Raw genomic sequence first — 19,765 nt, 5'->3', positions numbered from 1 at the left:
TCATTTTTATTGCTGAGTATAAATATACAACTGCATGTGAATTTGTAACAGAGTTTATCTGTTTTTCTTTTTTTTTTTTGAGACAGAGTTTCGCTCTTTTTGCCCAGGCTGGAGTGCAGTGGAGGATCAAACGTGCATCAATGTTCACCACAGATATTGGCTTGTAGTTTTCTTTTTTTTTTTGATGTGTCTTTGTTTGGTTTGGTATCAGGGTAACATTGGCTTCATAGAATGAGTTTGAAGTATTCCCTCCTCCTCTATTTTTCTTAACAGGACTGGTATTAGTTCTTCTTTAGATGTTTGGTAGAATTCAGCAGTGAAGCTATTGGGTCCTGGGCTTTTCTTTACTGGGAGACTTTTAATTATGACTTTGATATCATTATTTGTTATTGGTCTACTTAGGTTTTGGACTTCTTCATGGTTCAATTTTGGTAGGTTGTATGTGTCTAGGAATTTATTTCTTCTAGGTTTTCCAACTTATTAGTATATAGTTGCTTATAGTAGTCTGTAATGATACTTTGAATTTCTGTGGTATCCAATGTAATGTCTACTTTTTCATTTTTTATTTTATTTGGGTCTCCTCTCTTTTTGTCTTGGTTTGTCAATTTTGTTTATCTTTTCAAAAAACAAACTTTTTGGCCAGGCACGGTGGCTCACGCTTGTAATCCCAGCACTTTGGGAGGCCGAGGGAGGCATATCACTTGAGGTGAGGAGTTTAAGACCAGCCTGGCCAACATGGCAAAACCCTGTCTATACTAAAAATATAAAAATTCACTGGGTGTGGTGGCACATGCCTGTAATTTAAGGCTGAGGCAGGAGAATCACTCGAACCCGGGAGGTGGAGGTTGCAGTGAGCCAAGATCACGTGCCACTCCAGCGTGAGTGAGAGTGAGACTCTGTCTCCAAAAAAAAAAAAAAATTTTGTTTTGTCAATCTATTTTATTTTGTTTTCATTTTAATTTCATTTATTTCTGCTCTGATCTTTACTTAATTTCTTCCACTAATTTTGAGTTTGGTTTGATACTGCTTTTCTAGTTTCTTAAGATGTACTGTTAGGTTCTTTATTTGAAGTTTTTCTACTTTTTATTTTTATTTTTGAGACACAGTCTCTGTCACCCAGGCTGGAGTGCAGTGGTGTGATCTCAGCTCACTGCAACCTGCACCTTGCAGGTTCAAGCAATTCTCCCTACCTCAGCCTCCCAAGTAACTGGGATAACAGGCGCCCACCAGCACGCCTGGCTAATTTTTGTAGTTTTTAGTAGAGATGGGGTTTCACCATGTTGGCCAGGCTGGTCTTGAACTCCTGACCCCAGGTGATCTGCCTGCCTTGACCCCCCAAAATGCTGGGATTAAAGGTATGAGCCACCATGTCCAGCCTGAAGTTTTTCTACTTTTTTGATGTGGGTGCTTTCCTCTTATTACCACTTTTGCTATATCCCATAGGGTTTTGTATGCTGTGTTTCCATTTTCATTTAAGGAATTTTTAAATTTCCTTCTTAATTTGTTCATTGACCCACTAGTCACTCAGGAGCATACTGTTTAATTTCCCTGTATTCACATAGTTTCCAAAGTTTCTCTTATTATTCATTATAGTTTTATTCCACTGTGATCAGAGAAGATACTTGATATTATTTCACCACCATGCCTGGCTAATTTGTGTGTGTGTGTGTGTGTATTTTTAGAAGAGACGGGGTTTCGCCATGTTGGCCAGGCTGGTCTCAAGCTCCTGACCTCAGGTGATTTGCCTGCTTCGGCCTCCCAAAGTGCTGGGAATAGGCATGAGCCACCACACCCAGCGATATTATTTCAATTAAAAAAAAAATTTTTTTTTTTTTTGAGATGGTGTCTCGCTCTGTCACCCAGGCTGGAGTGCAGTGGTGTGATCTCGGCTCACTGCAACCTCCACCTCCTGGGTTCAAGCAATTCTCTCCCTCAGCCTCCCAAGTAGCTGGGATTACAGGTGCCCGCCACCACGCCTGGCTAATTTTTTTGCATTTTTAGTAGAGACGGGGTTTCCCCATATTGGCCAGGCTGGTCTTGAACTCTTGACCTTGTGATCCACCCTCATCGGCCTCCCAAAGTCCTGGGATTACAGGCGTGAGCCACCGGGGAAGCCCGGCTAAAAATGTTTTAAGACTTTGTCCGGGCACAGTGGCTCACTGTAATTCCATCACTTTGGGAGGCAGAAGTGGGAGGACTGCTTGAGCCTAGGAGTTCAAGACCAGCCTAGGCAACATAGTGAGAGCCTATCTCTACAAAAAATAGAAAAAATTATCCAGATAAGGTGACATGTGCCTGTAGTCCCAACTACTGCAGAGACTGAGGTGGGAGAATCACTTGAGCCTGGAAAGTTGAGGCTGCAGTGAGCCATGATCATGCAACTGCACTTCAGCTTGGGCGACAGAGTGAGACCCTATCTTGCAAACAAAACAAAACAAAACCAAAAACAAACAAACAAACAAAAAAAACCACTTGCTTTGTGGCCTAACATAGGATCTATCCTTGAGAATGATCCATGTGCTGAGGAGAAAAATGTACATTCTGCAGCTGTTGGATGAAATGTTCTGTAAATATCTATTAAGTCCATTTGGTCATAGTGCAAATTCAGTCTAATGTTTGCTGATTTTCTGTCTGAATAATCTGTCCAATGCTGAAAGTGAAGTGTTGAAGTTTCCAACTATTATTGTATTGGGGTCTATCTCTCTCTTTGATATAATAATATTTGCTTTATATATCTGGGTGCTCCCCTATTGGGTGCATATATATTTATAGTTGTTATATCCTCTTGCTGAAATGTTCCCTTTAAAATTATATAATGATGTTCTTTGTCTTTTTTTATAGTTTTTGTCTTGAAATCTATTTTATTTGATATAAGTATAACTACTTTTGCTCTTATTTTGGTTTCCATTTGTATGGTGTATCTTTTCCATCCCTTTATTTTCAGTCTATGTGTGTCTGTGTGTCTTTATAAGAGAAGTGTGTTTGCGGTAGGTAACAGATCATTGGGCTTTTTTTTTCCTTTTTAATCCATTCAGCCACTCTATGTCTTTGGATTGGAGCATTTAGCCCATTTACATTCAATATTATTATTGATAGGTAAAAACTTACTCCCGCCATCTTGTTATTTGTTTTCTGGTTATTTTATGGTCTTCTCTTCCTTCTCATGTCAGTGTTTTTCTCTGGTAGTATGTTTTAATTTCTTGCTTTATACATGTTGCATATTTATTGTATTTTTCTGACCTGAGGTTACCATGAGGCTTGCAAATAACACCTTATAACCCATTATTTTAAACTAATGACAATCTAACTCTGATTGTAAAAACAAACAAGCCAAGAGAAAACTAATAAAAACTATTATCTAGTTTTAAAAACTATAGTTTACTTCATGAACATAAAAGTAAACAGAAAATCTCTTTTTTTTTTTTTTACATCAAATACAAAACTCTACACTTAAATTTTATCCCCTGCTTTTTTTTTTTTTTTTTTTTTTGAGACGGAGTCTCGCTCTGTTGCCAGGGTGGAGTACAGTGGTGGGATCTCAGCTCACTGCAGTCTCCACCTCCCGGATTCAAGCAATTCTCCTGCTTCAGCCACCCAAGTAGCCGGGACTACAGGCACGTGCCACCATGCCCAGCTGATTTTTGTATTTTTAGTAGAGACGAGGTTTCACCATGTTGGCCAGGATGGTCTTGATCTCTTGACCTCGTGATCTGCCCACCTTGGCCTCCCAAAGTGCTGGGATTAAAGGCGTGAGCCACCGTGCCCGGCCCATCCCCTGCTTTTTAACCTTCTGATGTTTCTACTTATATCTTATTACACTGTGTCTTAAAATGTTGTAGTTATTATTTTTGATAGATCTGTCTTTTAGTCTTCCTACTCAAGACATGAGTAGCTTACACACTAGAATTATAGTGTTAAAATATTCTGTATTTGTCTATGTATTTACTGTTACCACGTACCTTCAGACAATTTCTTATTGCTTGTTAACATCTTTTTCTTTCAAGTTGAAGAACTCCCTTCAGCATTTCTTGTAGGACACGTCTGGTGTTGATAAAATCCCTCATCTTTTGTCTGGGAAAGTCTTTTTTTCCTCTTGATATTTGAAGTGTATTTTCACTGGATATAATATTCTAGGATAAAAGTCTTTTTCTTTCAGCACTTTATTTATATGTCCTCTGACTCACTCCTGGTCTGTAAGGTTTCTACTGAGAAATCTGCAGCCAAACATATTGGAAATGCTTTATATTTTTTCATTTTTTTCTTTCCCTTGCTGCTTTTAGGATCATTTTAAAAATCTGACCTTTGGGAGTGTGATTATTACATGTCTTGAGATAGTCTTCTTTGAGTTAATTTTTCTTTGTGCTCTATAACCTCCTTGGACTTGAATACTGATACCTTTCTCTAGGTTTGGAAAGTTCTCCAATATTATCTCTTTGAATAAACTTTCTACCTCAATCTCTCTCTCCACTTCCTCTTTAAGACCAATAACTCTTAGATTTCCCCTTTTGAAGCTATTTTCTAAATCCTGTAGGCATGCTTCCTATTTTTTTTCTTTTGCCTTCTCTGAGTATTTTCATATAGCCTGTCTTCAAGATCGCTCATTCTTTCTTCTCCTGGATCCATTCTACTGTTGAGAGACTGATGCATTCTTTTGTTTGTCTATTGAATTTTTCAGCTCCAGAATTTCTGCTTGATTCTTTTTAATTATTTTAATCTCTTCGTTAAATTTATCGATAGGATTCTGAATTTCTTCTCTGTGTTACCCTGGATTTTGTTAAGCTTCTTCAAAACAGCTATTTTGAATTCTCTGTCTCAAAAGTCACATATCTCTGCCATTCTGGAATTGGTCACTGGTGCCTTATTCAGTTCATTCAGTGAGGTCATGTTTTCCTGGATGGCCTTGATGCTTGTGGATGTTTGTCAATGTCTGTGCACTGAGAAGTTAGATATTTATTCCAGTTTGTTTTGTCAGGCTTGTTTGTACCCATCTTTCTTGAGAAGGCTTTCTAAGTATTCAACAAGAATTAAGTATTATAATCTAAGTCTTTGGTCACTGCAACCATATGTGCATTAGGGGGCACTCCCAAGTCCAGTAATGCTGTGTCTTTTGCAGAGGTACCACTTTAGTGGTCTTGAGTAAGATCCAGAATTCCCTAATGTATCAAGCAGAGTCTCTTGTTCTCTTCCCTTATTTTCCCCCAAGCAAATGGAGTTTCTTTCTTCATGCTGAGCTGCCTGGAGCTGGGGGTGGAGTCATGCAATGCTCCTGTGGATAAACCCACTGAGACTGCTGGGACACACCTGAAGCCAACACAGTATTGGGTTTCGCCCAAGGCCTGTGGCAACTATCTCCTGACTATCACTGATGTTTATTCAAGCCCAGGGGCTCTTTAGTCAGCACATGATGAATCCTGCCAGGACTGGGTCTCTCCTTTCAGGGTCATGGGTTCCATTCTGGCCCAGTGGGGGGTCTAGAAATGCACTCCAGGAGCCAAAGCCTGGAATCTTTAGGAGTCTACTCGGTGCTTTATTTTATTGTGGCTGAGCTGGTACCTGAGTTATAAAACGAAGTCCTCTTTATTCTTCCCTCTCCTTTTCTCAAGCAGGAGAGACTTGATGAGAGACTCCTGCTTGAGAAAAGATGAGAATTGTTCTGGGTCACACCTGAAATGAGCACAGTTTTGCTTCTTGCCCAGGGCCCATGGCAACTACTGCCTGGCTACTGCTGATGTTTATTCAAAACCCAATTGCTCTTTAGTTAGCAGGTGGTGAATTCTGCCAGGAGTGTATCCTTCTCTTTAGGGCAGTGGGTTCCCTTCTGGCCCAGGGTTGGTCTAGAAATGTCATCCAGAAGCTATGGTCTGGAATGGGGGCTTTATTTTACTGTGGCTGAGCTGGGATCCAAGTTGCAAGAAAAAAATCCTCTTTACTTTTCCCTCTTCTCCTGGAGCTGCAAGCTGTGATGTCTGGAGTTGGAGGAGTGGTAATGCAAGCACTCCTTTGGCCACCCCAGCTAGTATTTCACTAGGTCGTGTGCACCCCAAGTCCACTGGCTCCAAGCCCAGTGCAGCACTAGGACTTGCACAGGAATTGCAGGCCTTGTGGCCTCTCAAGTTCATTTAGAACTCCAGAGCTCTTTAGCCCTCAGTGGTGGGGCTAGCTGGAACTCATGTTCCAACTGATAGGATGGAAGATTCCCCTCTGGCAAGAGCTGGTCTAAATGCTCCCTCTGTGGGCATCAGCTGAATTCTGCCCTGTGTTGCTTTCCACTGTGACAGAGCAGCACTGAATTCCAATGCAAAGTTGCACAATCACTTTGCTCTCCCTCCCCCAAGCACAGAGATTCTCTCTGCAGGGCTGGGGGAGGGGGGAAGGGTGGTGTAGGCAATTCAAGGCTGTCTTTCCTACCATCTTCAGTGTCTCCTTCCTTGATATGATGCTAAAACTAGGTACTGTGATCACTCACCTGAGTTTGTTTTCTTTGTACAGACAGGGTCTCACTATGTTGAGCAAATTGGTCTCAAACTCCTGGCCTCAAGCAATCCTCCACCTCAACCTCCCAACATGCCAGTATTACAGGTATAAGGCACTGTGCCTGGCCACCTGATATTTGGTTTTTATGTGGATAGTTGTTCTGCAGCATGGGGGCAATTGCTGGAGGGTTCTATTCAGCCATCTTGCCCCGCCTCATCCCCTCCTCAGTGCTTTTGATCTATACATGACATCTTTCCCAGCTTTTCAACAATAATCACGGTAATTCTTATTTTCCTACTTTCTTATTCTTTTTGTTACTTAACTGGATTTTTTTCATTACACAAATGAAATATGCTTGTATTTATCTACTCAGATCATACCGAAGAAGTTGTGAAAAGAAGTACTCTTTTCCTCCTCAAATTTCCTGTTAACACTATTCAAGTATCTATTTCTATATTACTATCTTCCCCTTTTTGTTCTTTATTTTTTGGAAGTGAATACTAAGTCTAGCCCACACTCAAAGCGAGGAGAATTAATCTCTACCTCTTGGAAAAAGGATTATGTATTTAGAATTATTCTGCAAGGAAGATTTGTCACTTCTCCCCTATTTATTTATTCAATAATTTATTTATGTCAGTATGGACTCATGGAGATTTATTTTATTCTTCAGATCACAATTCAGTGCTAGAGTTAATATGTTGTTCAAATTGTCCACACATTGGCCATTGGGTGCTCTTTTGGATTAGCTGTTGTGCCCTTTACACACACAGTCACACACACATGTACACACACGCACGCGTGCGCGCGCACACACACACACACCCTTCCTAGTACTTCCTTTTTGGTACTACAGGATACTCCAGGCTCATCTTGTGTTTCCCCTGCCCCACTCTTAGAATCAGCTTTCCATCCGAGGAATTTTTGTTCCTTTCATTGGAGAATGGAATTTAGAATCCAAGATCCAAGTGCTGCCTGTTTCATTGCTACTGGAGTGTCACTGCTTCCAGGCCTTCTCAGCAGACAGAGCTATTAAATAAATGTATGTCTATTAACCCATGTATAGACATAGATCTACATTTGCCTCTGTATCTATCTGTATTTATATTAAAATAAGCATGAGTTTATACTTACATCTCTGATTCTAATCTAGCACCACAGGGCTCAGTACAGTCTTCCCCCCCGCTTATTTGTAATATCTTTCTGACAGTGAGAAATCTGGCTCCCAATGTCTACAATTACTTTTACTAATTTCCTCAACCCTAATAGCCATATAAATTGGTTCCAGAATGCTAACTCCACTCCTCATAGTTCTTTTAAGGATCAACTGACATCATACACATCCAAGGTCCTTTAAGGCAGGAACAACTTTGTCCTTTTATCCCAAGGGCTTAGCACAATACATGCACAATGTGTCACTCAAATGCTTAATGAATGAACAATGGTCTTCTGAAACTAGTATAGCTAAATTTATACAAATGTAAAATATTATTATAATCATTAATAAGCTTGCTTTGTAGTATAACTGCAAAACTGACTCCAGGGTCAGCTAATTCAAAGTTTAACTCCTTGGTCTTATGCTAGTCCCTTGATATAAGATCACCTGCCAGTAATGTTTTCTCCTCTGTTACTGAATGGCCCTGAGTGACATCTGCAGGGAAGGCCCCCACTTTTTATTTTTTTTTTTTTTTTGAGACGGAGTCTCACCCTGTCACCCAAGCTGGAGTGCAATGGCGTGATCTCGGCTCTATGCAACCTCCACCTCCTGGGTTAAAGTGATTCTCCTACCTCAGCCTCCCGAGTAGCTGGGATTACAGGCACTCGCCACCACGCCCGGCTAATTTTTTGTATCTTTAGTAGAGACGGGGTTTCCCCATGTTGGCCAGGCTGGTCTCGAACTCCTGACCTTGTGATCCACCCACCTTGGCCTCCCTAAGTGCTGGGATTATAGGCATGAGCCACTGCACCTGGCCAGAAGGCCCATTTTGAATTCACGTGCAGCAAACCTGGTCTGTCTCTCATCAATTACTCCTAGAGCAGTGGTTCTGAAAACTGAATACTCATCAGAAGTAACAGAATTCGTTTCCAGAGATTGGTTCAGTATATAGGATGTAGTGTTCTTGAGGGCAGGTATTTGATTGTGTTTCATTCACTGATGTACTCTAAGTGCCTAGCATCATGCTAGGCACATAGTGGATAATGAACAAGTATTTGTTGAATGAAGGAATGAGTGAGTGAAGTAGTGTGCAACAATTTTTCAAAACTCCTGAAATGATTCCAAAGCATAGCCACTGCAGTCATTAATACAGATGCTGGCCAGGTGCAGTGGCTCACGCCTGTAATCCCAGGCGTAGATCTTTGGGAGGCTGAGGCGGGTGGATCACGAGGTCAGGAGATTGAGACCATCCTGGCTAACATGGTGAAACCCCGTCTCTACTGAAAATTAGCCAGGCGTGGTGGCGGGAGCCTGTAGTCCCAGCTACTCGGGAGGCTGAGGCAGGAGAATGGTGTGGACCTGGGAGGCGGAGCTTCCAGCGAGCCAAGATCGTGCCACTGCACTCCAGCCTGGGCAACAGAGGGAGACTCTGTCTCAAAAAAAACAAAACAAACAAACAAAAAAAACAGATGCTGTCAAGCCCCCACGTACCCTTCACCTCACATCAATAAATGAAACTGTATAGTAAATAGGAATAGCCTTTGATGTCAGATTTAGGATCACATCTCAAAGCTAGCAGGTACTGGCTATCTGGTTTTGAAATAAGTACCCTTTAGAGTCTCAGCATCCTCACATTTAAAACTGGGAGAGTCTCACCAACTCCTCAGAGGACTGTTACGAGTTTACATGATGATATATTTTATCAATCTAGCAAAGTGCCTGGTACATAGCAGGTGCTCAATACATGTTAGTTGACTTTCTTCCATTTCCCCCTTAATTTACTGAGAAGATGGAAGTCATCTGGTCCAAGTTCCTTAACTGGATTCTACATTTACTGTAAATCCTATAAATCTATCCTTTCAGGTCTCCAGGACTTCTTAAAGTTAATTATTTGATCTGAGAAAAGGGAAACTATATTTGATTCTTTCCTCTTTAGCACTATTTTCTCTCTTAACCATCTCTCCTTCCAAAATGCAAGGATTTTCCTCATGTTAAACAAGAACTTACTGCCTTTTCTGCCTACAAGTCTATTTCTCTCCTCATGTTCCTGTGAAACTTCTCACCTCTCCAACTTGGCCAATCTCTCCTAAACCTTCTGGCTGCTCCAGCCAACCGAAGCTGCTTCCTTGGAGGTCAGGGGCTATTTTTCACCAATTATAGGTCATTTTCCTCTTGGCAGGATTTGAGGCTGCTGATCTCTCTCTTTCTTGAAATTCTCTCTCCTAGGTTGTCTTTCTCCTCTCCAATTATGCATCCTCTTTCTCTAACATGAACGCTTTTCTTTCTCCTTTGAGTTCCAAGGCTCAACGCTCTCTTCTCTTTTTCAGGTTTGCTTTTTCCCTACAAAGGTTTAAACTGCTTCTGTGCAAAAAGCCTTTATGTTTTTGTAAGAAAGCTACCTTTCAACTCTGACTTTGCTCCTAATCTTTGGTTAGGCAAAGCTCTCTTCAGAACATTGCATTTCGAACAAATTAACAAGTCTGTTTGGAATGTGTTAAATTCCCTTTTCTCTTAAGAGATCTATTTCCAAGTTCTCCATTTTATCAATGACACCAAAAGTTTAACCTGGCTCTAGACCCAAAAATAATCTTCATATCTTCTCACCAAATCCTATCAATTATTTTCATAACGTTCATCTCTTCCCCTTTGTTATGACCACCTTAGATTAGGCCCCATTTTACACATGTCTGGCCTTAAGCAGTCTTTGTTATTGCCCTCAGCCTTTCTCCCATTTGATGGATTTTATACTCCAGTGTCTCATCAGTCTTTTCAATTCACCGTATTTACCGTGTCCTCTCCTGCTTCAGACTCTACAGTACTATTTCCCACAATCTACTGCATCATATCCAAACTTCAGGTCTTGGCATTCATGACTGTACCTTCTTCACTGGCAGGTCTCACAACACACATAAAAGCTGGTTTTCTAGCTAATCATGCCATCTACCCTTCCCTCCTCTTCTATTCAGACAGGTTTATCCCTGTGCGCCTTATCAGCTACTTCACTTTGTGCTAAATTTATGCTATTTTCCCACTGAAATGACCTTTCCACTTTGCTCTTTTTATCCAAATCCTACCAACCCTTTAAAGTCCAGTGCAAGTCTATCCTCCTGTATAAAATCTTCCCTAATATTTCTAGCAAAACTAAACCCTCTACCTATACTCTGGACTCTATCACTCTCGCTACTTAGTAAACTTCTTACATAATATCCCTTTTCTCTCGTATATTATTAATCCCGCCTTCTCTCTTAGTGCCTTTCCATTAAAAATATCCTTATTCAAGGCCAGGCACGGTGGCTCACACCTGTAATCCCAGCAACTTGAGAGGCCAAGGGAGGTGGATCACTTGAGCTCAGGAGTTCGAGACCAGCCTGGGAAACAAGGCAAAACCCCATCTCTACCAAAAATTAAAAAAATTAGCCAGGCGTGGTGCTGCAAACCTGTAATCCCAGCTAATCAGGAGCCTGAGGCAGGAAGATGGCTTGAGCCCAGGAGGCGAAGGTTCCAGTGAGCCAAGATCGCACCACTGCACTCCAGCCTGGGAGACAGAGTGAGATCCCATCTCAACAAAAATAAAAATAAATCCTTATTCAATTTTTTCCATGTAAAAACCTAAAATGATTTTTCTCCTGATCTTGCAACTCCCTATAGGTGTCCCCATTCTTCCTCCCAACCACCAGCCTTCTTGAACAAGTTGTTTATACTTACTACCCCCTCTTCCTCACTTCCTATTCACTCTTCAACCAGCTGTTACCTGACTTTTATTCCTAAAACTGCTTAAACCAAGCTCACCAAAAGACTTCCACACTGCCAAATCCAATGAACTTTGTAAGAAATCTGTTGTTTTGGCCTTCTGACAATAATATCCTGCCTTTCCTTTGGAAATCTTCTCTGTCCCACTCCTGAAATCTGATAGGACCATCAAACATGGGCTCACCTCTGGGGTGGGCATGGGGCTAACTAGTAAGACTCCCTGAACTGGAGGATGTCTTGCTGAGGCTGAGTTAGCCCCATGGATCCTTGTGATTCTGGGAGCTTCTGTTTTCCTGGCCTTCCCAAGGCTTCATTATTCTATCTTCCTTTCTTTCTGTAAGTTTATCCAGTATCCATGTGCTGCTTAAGTTAGCCAAATTCAATTTCTATTGTTTATAACCAAAGAGAAATGGGTCCCTCAAATGACACAGAAGTAGATAGTGGTGACACCACAAATTTCTTCTCCCTATCTCCTTCTCTTTGGTTTCTCCTGTTTAAGGAATTCCTGAGAACTCTTCATTATCCTCTTTAAATTAGCTTTCTCTGACCCCTAGAGCAGTGGTCCCAACCTTTTTGGCACCAGAGACTGGTTTCGTGGAGGACAATTTTTCCATGGACAGGGAGTGGAGCAGATGGTTTCGGGATGAAACTGTTGCATCTATCTCAGGCATTAGGTCATCATAAGGAACACGCAACCTAGATCCCTTGCACATGTGGTTCAGAATAGGGCACGCACTCCTATGAAAATCTAATGCTGCCACTGATCTGACAGGAGGGTAGCTCATCTCCTGCTGTGCGGCTTGGTTCCTAACAGGCCACTTGGGGACCCCTACCTTAGAGGTTAGACTAAATACCCTTCTTCATACTCCCAAACATCCTAATACTCCTCAATGTCTTAACATGAAATACAATCTATATACTTACTAGTTTTCACCACCAGACTATAATAAATGGTAGAAACTTATTACTCCATTACTGAGTGCTAATTATTGAGAATACAAATATGAAAAAAATTCATATTATTCATATTACTGAGAATACAAATATGAAGAAAAATTTCATGTTTGTATCCTCAACAATTAGCACTCAGTAATTGAGTAACAAATGTCTGCTGAAAGAATATCTGGTCTTTCCTTTTTTTTTTTTTTGAGACGGAGTCTTGCTCTGTCGCCCAGGCTGGAGTGCAGTGGCGCGATCTCGGCTCACTGCAAGCTCCGCCTCCCGGGTTCACGCCATTCTCCTGCCTCAGCCTCTCCGAGTAGCTGGGACTACAGGTGCCCACCACCACGTCCGGCTAATTTTTTGTATTTTTAGTAGAGACGGGGTTTCACCGTGGTCTCGATCTCCTGACCTCGTAATCCGCCTGCCTTGGCCTCCCAAAGTGCTGGGATTACAAGCGTGAGCCACCGCGCCTGGCTCCCTTTTTTTTGTATTAATCATTACATCATTGATTTTACGTACTTATGTTTAATTTAGTATCTAATGAATACTCCATTGAGTTCCTTAAACAATCCTCCCAATAAGTCTAAAAAGTTCTTATAAGCTGAGTCCACCATTTACTATTTCTGTATTCTCTTCAGTACCTAACAGTGTTGGGCACATGGTAAATACTCAATAAATACTTGGTGAACTGAATTAAAAACACAGTATTAGCACACTAATAGAAACAACTTATCATGTCCTACTGATCTAATTAAAAGATCTGGCCTTCCGAAGTAGTGCAATTGTCCCCATATGGAAATTTTAATGAGAAAAAGAAAAATTATCCAATTGGACAGTTAACCACGTTTCTCTTAGCAAGAGTTCCACAAATATTTTATGAGTAATAAGTGTACACCTTTACAGCACAGAGTAAAAGACTCAAGACACATATATGCCTGTGCATATTGGAAGGAAGAGTACATATTTAAGGGGTCTGTCACGAATACAATCACTTAGATTCTACTAACCTTTAACAAATCTATAATAGGAGTATAGGACATAAAAATATTTAATAGCAAAATCAATTAATGCCAAATCAACTTACATTCAAGATGTATATGGCTATCTTTTTATAATATATAACATGGCAGTCATTTACTCATTTAAGAACATTTATTAACTGCCTAGTAATCACAAATGCAATGTTAGGTCCTAAAAATACAAAGATAAAAAGAACACAGTTCCTATGTTACTGGAGTTCTATTTCTGCCATGTTGCAATGGTATTCAAGAATATATGAATGGTACCCCCTGCAGTTGCTCAACATGGAGGCGCTGGTTAGCAGTATGGTGGGGAAGGCATATAAACACATACTTATGGCAATGTGCTAAGTGCTAGCACAGAAACAAGTACAAACTGTTATGGGGCCATGGAAGATAAATAATCTACTAACAAAATTAAGAAAAGATATGAAAAAAACAGATGTCTATACATGAATTCAATGCTAGTTAAGGTATGAGGAAGCTACTAACATACCTAAGATGAAATCAAACCTAAAACTATGGTTGCAGGAAGAGTCAGAAGGGTTCCAAACCAAACCAATCCAACTTAAAGAAAACCACTGTGGATGAGACGAAAAATAAAATATTCCTTATCATAACATTTGAGAACAATGAAACAGACACACATAGAACTTAAACTGCCACATACTGTAAGCCTAAAGAGAATCTCTTAAACATGTAGCATAAAAGTTCAAAGGGGGTCGATCGCTAAGAACTAGAGTAAGCTATCCAGAAAACTTTCATAAAAGTGTAATTAGAACTATTATTGGCGGGAGGGAGGAATAGAGGAAAGATGTCCATATCCTGAGAAAGGTCAACGTCTTTAGCAAAAGCAGTGGGGGGAAAGCTGGACACATGAGTGAGGCCTGATTTAGAAAAGCCCAGAACACAAGCTTAGCTGTTGGATGTAGTCTCATGGGAGTTCTCAGCCAGGGCTACTGAACAGAATCACCTGGAGAGCTTTAAAAAATATGCCCATGGCAGAGCTTTACTCCAGATCAAAAATAAGAGAATTTCTGGGGGAAGTGGCCTGGGCATTAAAACCTAAAGACACACAAGGTGATGCTCATGTACAGTCTGGATTGAGAACTACTGGGCTAGAGAACAGAGAGGTAAAGCATGACAGATATGATTAAGGCTCAAGCTTGATTTAAGACCCTGTTTATAAGCAACAAATTTGAGCTGATTGCCTGTTGAAGCTTATCTTCTAATCTGAGTTTAAAATTCTCAGTTTTCTTAGTGTTTCTTTTCCCTTGTTGACAAGGCTAAGCTCTGAAAATAGGAAAAGTACCCATCAATTTCTCATACATGACTGGTTCATTGAGTGTAAGGTCTACAACCTTAGAATTTTACTTCCATGATGTTCCGTAGACGACTAACCTAGAAAATAAGTACTTCAATTCTAAGCTGCTCTTACATCCCTGCAATGCACTCCTTTTATATCAGGGAATGTTCTAGGCTGCATCCAGATTTTGCAAAACTCCTAAATACAGAGAGAACCCAATACCTATGTACACCTAAGTCTTTTAGCTTAGACCAGGATCTTTAAAAAGATTTAGTCCAATCATTTGACTTCCCTGGGGCACACTGGAAGAAGAATTGTCTTGGGCCACCCATAAAATACACTAACACTAACGATAGCTGATGAGCGTAAATAAATAAGTAAATATCACACACAAAAATCTCATAATGTTTTAAAAAGTTTACAAATTTGAGGCTGGGCGCAGCGGCTCATGCCTGTAATCCCACCACTTTCGGAAACCGAGGCAGGCGGATCACCTGAGGTCAGGAATGCAAGACCAGCCTGGCCAACATGGAGAAACCCTGTCTCTACTGAAAGAAATAAAAATTAGCTGGGCTGATGGCATGCACCTGTAATCCCAGCTACTCAGGAGGCTGATGCAGGAGAACTGCTTGAACCTAGGAGGTGGAGGTTGCAGTGAACTGAGATAACACCACTGCATTCCAGCCTGGGCGACAGAGTGAGACTGCATCTCAAAAAAAATAAAAGAAAGTTGACGAATTTGTCTTCTCGTCTAGGGCCGCATTAAAAGCCGTCCTTGGACAGGGGTTGGACAAGCTTGGCTTAGGCTAAAGCAAAACTGCTTTAAGATTAACTATTCATTCTTGCATGGATACATTACACTACTTCTGCTTTCAGAAGTGCAATTACAATGTATTTTACTTCTTTTGTAACAAATACTTTGAGTACTTAAAGAGAAACAACACATGTATCCCAAACAGCAACTCTGTACTATGTTAAACAAGAGTCCCATGGGAGAGAAAAAAAGTCATCAAGGTGAATAGAGAGTAGGACAGCCTGTTGATCCTTCAAAAAGTAGGTTTGTCTGTTTGGTTTTCTTTGCAAAAGAGCAAACCTGGGAATATGTTTCAGGATCCATGTAACTCACCGTAAGATTTATTCAAGAAATCTGTACGTTGTTTATAGGTAAGGAAATGTCTTCTTTGCCTACACAGTTGGCCATGACTGTCTTGTTTTGTGTGGTGTTAGGTTACTGTATCTACTTGATGGTAAAAATGTTATGAGAACGGAAGCTGAAATTCTGCACTTTGGTTTATGCAGTCTCATTTCCAGATAAAGTTAATAAACGCAAAGGACCATATCCCAATGTAACGAGGAGGGTTGGGAGGACAAGCTGCAAGAATGAGTGGGGTGAATTCAACTATCAAAATTGTAAACATGAACAAAAGTCCAGGAATCTTATATTTTCATCCGGATACGTGAAAGTAGATTTCAAGAGTTGGTCATTCACTTGCACTGCTTCTATTCAGAAAGCGAAAGAATGGCTTCTAAAAAGAAAACACAAGCCTAACACTTCGACAGAGGGGTGAGAGGGAAAAAGCAAGCCACATGGGTCTGACGAACCCGCACGAAGGAAATTCAGAGGGCAAGGAAAGAAGGGGAATGAAGAAGACAGGAAAAGGTGAAGGAGGCGGGCAAAGGCCATCTGGTGTGAACCTGGCTACCCAGCTCTTTATGCACCCAGGGCAGCGTGGGGCCCCTCTCGCCCCGCGCGCATCTAGGAGCTGGGGCGCAGTGCGAGCCCCACACGGGCCTGGCAGCCGGGGACGCAGGGCGGGCGGGAGAAGAGGGGTGCGCACGCCGCGGGCGCTGGCACCCCACCAGGTGCCGCACGCAAGGGTCCCCAGGAAGGAGGCGCACTTAGCGCAGCCCTGGCCTCCGGGAGCAGGAAGGGGGTGGGTGGAGCTGAGCCCGGGGCCGCCCCCCGGAGCCGCCCCCGCAGCCCTGGCCCCCGCCCCCCGCCCCGGCTGTCAGCGGCCCCCTCCCGCAGTCACTTACCCGCCGGCTGCGCGGTCTCGGCCGCGGTGGCGGCGGCGACGGCGGCGACCCCCGCCTGGGTCATGATCCCAGGAGGGGAAGGCAGGAGTGTCTGACCGTCTGGGCGAATCTCTCTGTCCGCGGCCACCGCCTGCTCCTCCGGGGCTGGGGGAGCGCGGGCCCAGGCCCTCCTCTCCCCCCGCCCCCGCCGCCTCTTTTTGCGGCCACCGCAGCCGCTGCGAGCCCGAGCCCTCAAGGCCGGAGACCCGGCGGTAGCGCGGCCTCAACTTTCCCAGCCCCCCTCCCCCCGCCCCTCCCCGCCCCTCCCCGCCCCTCCCGCGGCCGCAGCTCGGCAAGCGAACAGCCTACCCTGGGCGCGCCGCGTTCCCGCCTCTGTCACTCAACCCGCCAATCAGGCTGCGGGAACGCTGCCGTGGTAGCCAATAAGAAGACAGGATGCCGTTGCGCTATGCTAGAGGGCGGGAGGAGGCGGAGAGGAAACCAAGGAGTGATCGGGCGGCCCAATGAGGAGGGCCGGGGGGCGGAGGCGTGCAAGTTGGGTTGAAGGAACAGGAAATATTCTTAAAGGTAGAGTGACGGACAGGAAGGAAAGCCAGTAGGTGAATGGGAAAGAGGTGGGCCTGGTTCCTTAAAGGGGACGCCTTGAGAACGTAGAAAAGAAGGTGTTTTAAGAAACTTCTTTGTATCTTCTTCTGTGGTCTCTTTTCTTCGTCTTTCAGTAGGAGTTTGGAAGTGGAGAAATTGAAAAGGAAGAGGGCACGGAAGTCTTTCGGAATAGTTAGCCCCTCAACGTGGAGGGCAGGAAGGTGAGAAGATACTTCTTAGTAAATGTGGAGAAAGAAGAGAGTCAGACGTTTCCGACTTCTCGATAACTGGAAGATTGTTGCTGACTTGACGCTGCTCACATTCGTAGACTGTAGTCTCTTGTCATCCTTTATTTGCAACAACACACAGATTTCTGCGAATTGGAGATGGCCATGTTCAGAAATGCCCTGGGGGCCTCCCAGCTGGGACAAGGAAGTTTGACATTGGGGAATGGGGTTTGAGATCTCAAGCCTGGGTTACTAAATACCTAGATCTAGGAGAGGTATGGCCACGAGTCACGAAATGGAGACCTGAGTGCCCCTTAACTCCAAGATCGGTGTGGAGCCCTTGGAACCGCGATCACAACTCCCTTTTCCTGGTTTCGCTTCATATTTTATAATCCCCTGCTGAAACAGGTGTCCTCCACCTAGTTGTGGTTATAGATTTCCAAGCCCTTCCACAACCAGATTTGGAAATATCCCAGATCTTAGATGTCCGTGGGCTAACTTCCAGAAGGTGCACACAGGGCATGGCATAATGGGAATTACTTGAGCCTGTATACAGAAGCAGCAGACATCGCATTGAGCAAAAGGGTAAAGGTTAACAGTAACGGAGTCTTATGTTTGTACAGCAGATTGAAAAGCTATGATGAAACAGAAGGCCTGTAATGTTGCTTATAAACTGTGGCACTAATAAACAGGCTAGAAATTTTCTTTAACTCATCCATCTAGGCACACGAAGTTCTAATTAGCCTTTGAACAGACTTGGCACATCCAAATCAAAGCTGCAGATAAGAAAGATTCTACGAGTCAGAGCCATAATAGCAATGCTAATAACATCACCATAAAATTGTATAGTATTGGTATGCTCAGCCATAGGAAACAATTTCCAATGTGTTCAGAATACAAGGTATTTCTCGTTAACAAATATCATATCTAGGGTATGCATGATTTCCTAAACAACTGCAATGCATCAATTCTAAAGTAAAAACAAATAGTTTTGATGATTCGTGAAACAGAATTTACCGTTTCTTCAGATCACCTTTAAAAATACACATTAATATATTTCTGGCACGATATAGACATAGAAAAGAAGAGCAATTTCTGTTTGATAAAGATCAGAATATTAGCTTTTTAAATTAATCCTTATTTCCTAAGTGTAGCCTAAATCCCAAACAGGGATTTTTCTCTTTTCTTTTTCTTTTCTTCCCTTTCCCTTTCCCTTTCCCTTTCCTTTCCTTTCCTTTGTTTTCCTTTCCTTTCCTTTCCTTTGTTTTCTTTCTTTTCTTTTTTCCTACAACAGGGTCTCCCTCTGTTGCCAAGGCTGAAGGTCAGTGGCACTACAACAGCTCACTGCAGCCTCCACCTCCCAAACTCAAGCGATCCTCCCACCTCAGCCTCCCAAGTAGCTGGAACCACACGCCCGGCAATTACTTTTTCTTTTGGGTAGAGATGGGGGTCACGTTATGTTGCCCAGGTTGGTCTTCAACTCCTAGGCTGAAGCCCAGGGATCTTCTTTTTTTGGCTTTACCCATTCAACATCAGTTTCAGATAATCACACCAGTCCTATTTTCAAACTAGCTGGCAGCGCTTACAGTGACCTGTATTGGTGATAAAATATAGTGGCCACGTGAAACTGGTCTGTAGGGCTGTTAGTTCATTTTTTTCAAGTGGACAGAGTGAATCTGATTTTCACCCACATTCTTGAGACTTTTCAATGGTGCTGAAAGACTATTTGCATGATATATAAGTGCTTCCTTGCATCCCCAGTTTCATATCAAGACCTCCGTTTTTTCCTACTACTGGAGATGAGTGACTGCGGGAGGAGGCCACTGAGAGCCTGGGGCGGCGGCCAGGGCTGCGGGGAGGCCCCGGACTCAGCTCTACCCACCCCCATCCTGCTCCAGGAGGCAAGAACGCGCAAAGTGCGCCTCCTTCCTAGGAACCACTGTGTGCGGTACCTGGGGGATGCCAGCGCCCGCGGGGTGCGCAACCCTCTTTTCCCCGCCCGCCCCGCGTCCCCGGCTGCCAGGACCGTAGATGCGCGCGGGGCGACAGGGCTCCCATGCTGCCCTGAGTGCATAAAGAGCTGGGCAGCCAAGTTTACACCAGGTGGCCTTTGCCCTCCTCCTTCACCTTTTCCTGTCTTTATCCGCTCTTCTTTTCTTGCCCTCTGATTCTCTTTCGGAACCACTCGACTCGTGTAGCTTGCTGGGTTTTTTGGGGGGTTTTTTTGTTTGTTTGTTTTTGAGACGGAGTCTTGCTCTGTCGCCCAGGCGGC

At 42.9% G+C, this 19,765-nt stretch overlaps 1 protein-coding gene across 1 annotated transcript in view; it reads right to left on the bottom strand.

The window, feature by feature from the left end:
- USF3 (upstream transcription factor family member 3) overlaps window positions 1-16,958 on the bottom strand; it is a 48,607-nt gene extending 31,649 nt beyond the window's left edge. The window contains exon 1 of the mRNA XM_003261822.2: window positions 16,682-16,958. The gene's annotated coding sequence lies outside the window, so the exon portion shown is untranslated. The remainder of the gene's footprint in view (window positions 1-16,681) is intronic.
- Between the last annotated feature and the right edge of the window lie 2,807 nt (window positions 16,959-19,765).

Source organism: Nomascus leucogenys, chromosome 21 (assembly GCF_006542625.1).
Source record: "Nomascus leucogenys isolate Asia chromosome 21, Asia_NLE_v1, whole genome shotgun sequence".
Taxonomy (NCBI): domain Eukaryota; kingdom Metazoa; phylum Chordata; class Mammalia; order Primates; family Hylobatidae; genus Nomascus; species Nomascus leucogenys.
The sequence above is the reverse complement of the archived record's forward strand: the minus strand, read 5'-3'. Positions and strand labels throughout refer to the sequence as shown.